This window comes from Pyxicephalus adspersus, chromosome 8, assembly GCF_032062135.1.
Source record: "Pyxicephalus adspersus chromosome 8, UCB_Pads_2.0, whole genome shotgun sequence".
Taxonomy (NCBI): domain Eukaryota; kingdom Metazoa; phylum Chordata; class Amphibia; order Anura; family Pyxicephalidae; genus Pyxicephalus; species Pyxicephalus adspersus.
This window is the reverse complement of record NC_092865.1, coordinates 7,396,633-7,403,104: the sequence shown is the minus strand read 5'-3', so window position 1 is coordinate 7,403,104 and position 6,472 is coordinate 7,396,633. Positions and strand designations below refer to the sequence as shown.

The 6,472-nt window shown below is 39.6% G+C and overlaps 1 protein-coding gene across 1 annotated transcript in view; it reads left to right on the top strand.

Annotated features, from left to right (window-relative positions):
- The first annotated feature begins 1,907 nt into the window (after positions 1-1,907).
- JAK1 (Janus kinase 1) overlaps positions 1,908-6,472 on the top strand; it is a 103,950-nt gene continuing 99,385 nt past the window's right edge. The window contains exon 1 of the mRNA XM_072419400.1: positions 1,908-1,926. The gene's annotated coding sequence lies outside the window, so the exon portion shown is untranslated. The remainder of the gene's footprint in view (positions 1,927-6,472) is intronic.

The window sequence follows — 6,472 nt, the reverse complement described above, 5'->3', positions numbered from 1 at the left end:
AAAGGAGTGGGAGAGAGAGAGAGAGGGAAAGGGAGAGAGAGGAAGGTAGGGAGTGAAAGGGGAGATGGGGGGGGGAGGGAAAGGAGAGAGAGAGAAGAAGGGAAAGGGGGGAGAGACAGGAAAAGGTGAGAGAGGGAGGGAGGGAAAAGTTAGAGAGAGGAAAGGAGGGAGGGAAAGGGGAGAGAGAAGGTGGGAAAGGTTAGAGAAAAGGAGAGAGGGAGAAGGAGGGTTAGAGAGAGGAAAGGAGGAAAAGGTGAGAGAGAGAGAGAGGGAAAGGAGGGAGAGAAGGGTAGAGGGACAGTGAGGTAGGGGGCTAGTGAGAAAGTAAAAGGGGAAGAGAGCGGGTGAAAGGGGAGAGGAGAAAGAGAGAGAGACCAGAAGAGGATAGAAAGATAGAGGGAGTGGAGAGAGAGTAAAGGTGAAAGAGAACAAGGAGAGGGGGAGAGGGCAGAGTGAGTGGGAGGGGGAGGGCAGAAAGTGAAAAGGAGAGGGAAGAAGAGAAAGAAGGTGGAGAAAGATAAATAGATAAGAGAAAGAGAGGGAGGGAAAGAATATTGAAGGGAAAGAGGGGAGTGGGAAGAGAACCAGACAAGGGGGACGAGGAAAGAGAGGGAGGAAGAGTGGACAGGGGGATAGAGAAGAGAGGAGACAAGAGGAAGAGGGAAGGAGAGGGGATATAGAGGTGGTGAAGAGAAGCAGAATAAAATAGAGAAAAGCAATACCTTCAATATTATTGTCACCCAGTAGATAAACCTGCAACGTATGTTCCCTCAGTATAATTTCCTCATTTGCTTTCACCTGAAGCCCAAATTATAAATCACATTTGTTTGAAATCCAGGTTGGTTACATCAAGTCAGAATATTGTTAATGATAATTAGTCAGGTTCAACTGGACTTGATCTGTAAATTGAACACATTTTGCCTTTTATCCAGGTTCTGTCCCCTCCAATGAGTGTCAGAACAAAATTATATCCCCAAATTATAAACATGGGGTAACTCATCTTCAAGCATTTGACATGGGATGCAGCAATTACATTGTAGGAGGTGGCAGGAGGAGTGAATGTTGTAATGTCACCCTGGTTTCATTAAATCAACATAGTGCCATTAAAACAGAAATATAAGGGGAAAGGGCTTCTCACTTGACCATCCTAAATGACGAATATTGTTCCTCTCAGTTTATTTTTTTCAATATTTGAATCTCCGGTTGATGCCCAAGCTAATTTCTGCGAGTCTTTTTGCACCTTTTCACAACTGAAATGAGCTCCTAAGAAATCCTTCACATTCAGTTCTGGAACTAAAACCAGAAGTATTGTATTGGGTCCAAGTCTAGTAATGTGGGAACAGGTGTAAAATGTAACAGAAATTCAAATGAAATCTCTCCAAAATGAAGTGTCCATGGAAAAGTTATCTTGGCCAAAAGGAGAAAGAAAAGGGTAAATCTGCCTTACAAGGTTGGCCCAAGGCGTAGGCACACAAGGTGGCTGCCTAGCGTTCAGTACTTGGGTGTGCAAAATAGACTTGGCTTGCAATACTGAAGTTGAAATAGTTTACAGCCTATGGGGGAAGGTTTGCCTTGAGTGCCAAAACACCTTTTATAATTATAGATAGCCTCAGAAACATGGCTGTGCAATTGTATCACCTGTAGCCCCCATTGCATATTGACCTACTGACGGAGTGCATAGGATAGCCTCACACTCCCACTCATTTCCTTATTTTAAAGGGTGAGCACTGCTTAGTCATTGATTACACTGTACCCAGGCTGCAGAATGAGGTAACCCTCCCCCCCCCCCCCCTCTGTCCTCAGGGGTGTAAACCTCAGCCTGGGCTCACAGGAAATTGCAATATGACATTCTACAGAAAAGCGTCTTTTTGCTGAAAGAGGACTTGCTGCCACTAAAGCTGGGGCGAGCATTGGAACATGAAGCAGGTAAGTTGCACTGAATCATGTAAAAGTAATAATCTTTTTTTATTGATCTTTGCTCTATTTTATCCCAGTAAGTTACATTCTAGAAATGGGTGTTCACTCCAGCAGTGTTACTTTCAGCAGCAAGGGGTGGCAAGGTGGCTCAGTGGTTAGCACTCTGGCCTTTGCAGAGCTGGGTCCCAGGTTTAAATCTCGGCCAGGACACTATCTGCATGGAGTTTGTAGGTTCTTCCCATGTTTGAGTTTCCTCCAGGTACTCTGGTTTCCTCCCACATTCCAAAAACATGCAGTAAGGTTAATTGGATTTCCCCAAAAATGACCTTATATTGTATAAAGGTTGGGACATTGTGAGCTCCTTTGAGGGACAGCCAGTCACATGACTATAGACTTTGTAAAGCGCTGTGTTTATGTTGGTGCTATATAAATACTGTGTAATATTAAAGTGGATCAAGCATTTACTTGTTTGCCCCCTGCTAAGCAGCTTGTACCCTCCCCTGCTTCCCCCCAGCCTGAGATGTACCTTCTCCGCATCCCCAGCACACACTCCCAGGCTGTGCAGAGCTGAAGGGGTTTTTAGGGGTAGATTAGTCCCTGGTTTCATCCTACTAGCTTCCTGGAATTTTTTATCTTAATTCTTGATACCTTGTTTGGCGGACAGATTATCTGTATGAGCTCTGGCTCTGTTTTCTGGTCTTGTCACTGCCAGACTCTCCTGTATTCTTTTATCTGTGGGTTTCCGGTCCTCTGCCAGTCCTTACTCAGTTGCCACCCCTTGCGCATACAAGTCCTGGGGGCAATCGTGTGCTGGGCCGGCACAACAAGCCCCCTGGGGCTGAGCATGGCTAGCTTTAGGTAAAGCGTGCATAGCTAGATTGGGGGACTTGTGAGTGCTGGCGATGGTCCAGGGCTTTCCAGTTATTTTATAGCGCCAACATATAATGCAGAGCTTTAAAAAATCCATAGTCATATTACTAACTGTCCTTCCAAGGGGCTCACAATCTAACAGCCACAAAGTTTGCTAGCACAGAGTGTTTAAAGCTTACCCTATTCATCAATTTTCCAATCACCAATACTCATTTTTTATGTCAATATTCACTTTGCAAAATTGCTATTATGTTAAGTGAATTAACTTTCCTGCTGTGATAAACTAACAAAACTGGATGTGCAAATCTTGAGTTTGGCCATGTACCACATTTGAAGCCTAAATCCAGACAAATTTTTAGTTTGGAATAAGGGATGAGAAACTTTTTATGTTAGCAGTACACCAGAAGAAATTTCTCTAAACTAAAAGGAAATCCTTTCTTTTCACTGGAACAAGTTGTGACGCTGGCAAGGTCTTACGATCCTAATTTTGTAGAAAGAATGGAGAAGTGGTGAAGAGCACAATGCTAATTATCTGTGCTTGGGTCATGGTTTAGTCATGGGAGTATTTACCTAAAAAAAAACTCATTCCTAAGAAGTGCTTGCATGAAAGTAGAATAAAATAAAGACACCACATATGACGATATTACGAGGTCCTGAAAGTTGGAAGGATACATTACATCTCCAGAATAGCCTAATGGGAAGAAGCCTCTAATCAAGTAGAGCAAAGCTGGCCTGGGAGCTTGGCGGCAAATTGGACTGGAGGTATGATATGGCAGCATTCTATATATCCCATCAACATGTTGAAGGAATGTAAACTCATCAAGTCAGCAAAAATCTGCTTCCATGCTTGGCGTGGTCAGAATGCTACAGGAAGGGAGGGGAACTGGGAAGATTTTCAGATATTTGTGAGTAAAAACAACAGTGTAGTGGCACAAAAAGGAACTTTTACTAGTCGTTTTATTAATGAATCAATTTATTACTTATCAACTTAGGATTTACATTAACTTTAAATTGTAAATTGTGAATGATTTGCTTGAGGATGAACACAGGTTGTTACTAGAACAAAATTAATCTCGTGGCAATGGTGGATCCAGTACAGTGTGCAAGTGAAATGTGGTAGCTTGAGCACAAAAGAGAAAGGATCTCAGTCATGCTGATAACATTTTCAATTTATTTTGCTGATACATTTTAATAAACTTGCAATGTTATCAATTAACTATATAGAAATGTATACTAGGGCTTTTTTTATATCACAACCAAAAACAGTGAAAACATCAATTTATTAAAGTACACAAATAAATACATTCTCAAAATAACAATATACACACACATCACCAAACATAAAAATGGTAACATTTAGTGTAGGACAATCAAAAGTGTAAGCCAGGAAAATAGATGACGCGTTTCACAGAACAATGTCTGCTTCATCAGATCAAAGAACATTATGGAATTGGTCAAAAGAATCAATCAATTAAGTTTTACTGACCGCAAAGTACAATATGCAAAGGCATTGGTGACTCTAAACTCCACCCTGAACATTTTGGGATCTTACATTTTTAACATCAACAGATATTATATTTAATATGAACACATATAGATGTCTTCGATTCCAGTCAGATGTTAATTTTGAAATGCATCACAGCACTGTTAGATTAAAGTTGGACTACATGTTAAAAAAAATGTTCTTTATTGCAGAAGGTACAGGTGATGTCTCTCCTGCAATAAAATAAACTTACCTCGCTTTTCTTTTGTTAATATATAGTGAGCTGGGCATGAGTAGTTCATTGTATGATCTCACCATAGCTAGCTGTGGGGATATAATAAAAGTCATTCCTGCTTGGACAATCAAGATATCCAAAGATCCCGAATCTAAAGAACCAGGTGCAAATGCTGGCGCCCACAATGGAGTGAGGACAGGTGAGTCTAGTTACAAGAATTGCAGTCAGGCAGGTAAGTTTATTTTATTCCAGAATGGAAATCACCTGACCCTTCTGCAATTGACCTTCCTGCTGACAAGTTAAAAATTGTATTTTTTACTTTAGTCCCATTTTAATATGTAGCCGTGTTTAGCATTGGCTTCTCATCTTCTTACCAGCTGGATCTCCTGTGATGTCTGGTTTCTGCACAGGTGACCCCACCTGAAATGTTTAATTTTTCTTACTTCTTCCCTAATTTGTGAAATTTGTGTAGCTTGAGCACAGTCATGCTGATAACATTTTCAATTTATTTTGCTGATAAATTCTATTAAACTTTACATTTTTTATCAATAAAGTATATAGAAATATATACTAGGCCTTTATTTTTTATATCACAGCCAAATAAACCACCTAGGAATTTATAAGATAACAGTTTATGTTTCCATAAAAACAAATTACTATTTTTCATATGTGAAAGGTTAGTTCAGTTGACCTGTCCCATTGACTTTTACCCTCAGCAGCAAGTTGGAATACCTTTGTGAGTCCGAACACAATTGTCCCCATTGGACACTATCCAAAACACCAAGAAATATATTTTTGGCTTTAGATAGATTTTATGACTGCTATAGTGCAGCATTGCAGAGGACAGTGCTGGCTGGGGGTCAATGGGATGATCCAAACTTTTAACTGTACTGTATTGTTTCTGATTTATTTCTGTATTAATGGAAATAAATCTCTCTCTTGTAAACTAAACAAGTACCAGTGCTTCATTGTGCACAATTAAAAAGGTTTGAGTGAATTCCATTGATGCTGTGTGACTTTTACCATATGGACCCATCTGTTCCAATTGCAAAGCAACTGACTGCAATTCTAATACTAGGTTCATTCTATGGAGTCTACTTATAAAGCAGTGAATCTGATGTTCACTAAGACATTCCCTGGGGAAGAATCAGTAACTGACACTGAAACACATGAACCTGGATTATTAAAGACCAGGAGTGAATGTCATATTCACTGCTTTATAAATGGACCCCTATGATTGGTAGCATGTATGTATTGCTTTTATATTGATGTTATTTTTTATATTACCATCAGAATTATGATTGATTTAAATAGATCCTTGCTACAAGTATTCAATATAATATCTACTACCTTCAACATTCAGTCAGTTTTACACTTGTTTTCATTTCATTATATCTAATTGATCATGGCACAAAAGGTGGTTTGATTTCTCATTCAGTCCAATAATTGATCATTAATACAATTGATTAAAATATTGCATTGCGCAAGGCTAGCTTTAATTGAGCAACTTACTTATCACTAATACAGCTCTAACCCAACAGGCAACATAAATTCTAAAGCAGAGAATGGAGAATAATCTGCATTTCAGTATCTATATTGATCTATAGTAAACTTACCTACAGGATCTGGTATGTATGTATTTGTACGAATTTGGCAAAAGCCATGTGATCCACTGCCTAGGCTTTTGGTAATGTCACCTTTATCTGATAGAATCTGTAGAAGAATTTTCCCCAGGGCAGGTGAATATTCCAATATTTCTAATACATTTATCAAACCCAAAAAGGCTATTAGAATAGATTTGGTTTAACATTGAGTATAGATGAACGCTAAAATATTTGGACAACTATTCTGTGATGCTGGGAATTCTAAGAATTAGGCACATGACTGTCAATATTTCCTCTGAAAGGCATTTCCTGTTTTTTTGGGATCGTCAGTAGAATGTGTGCATGCTTGTGAGTGCATATAGA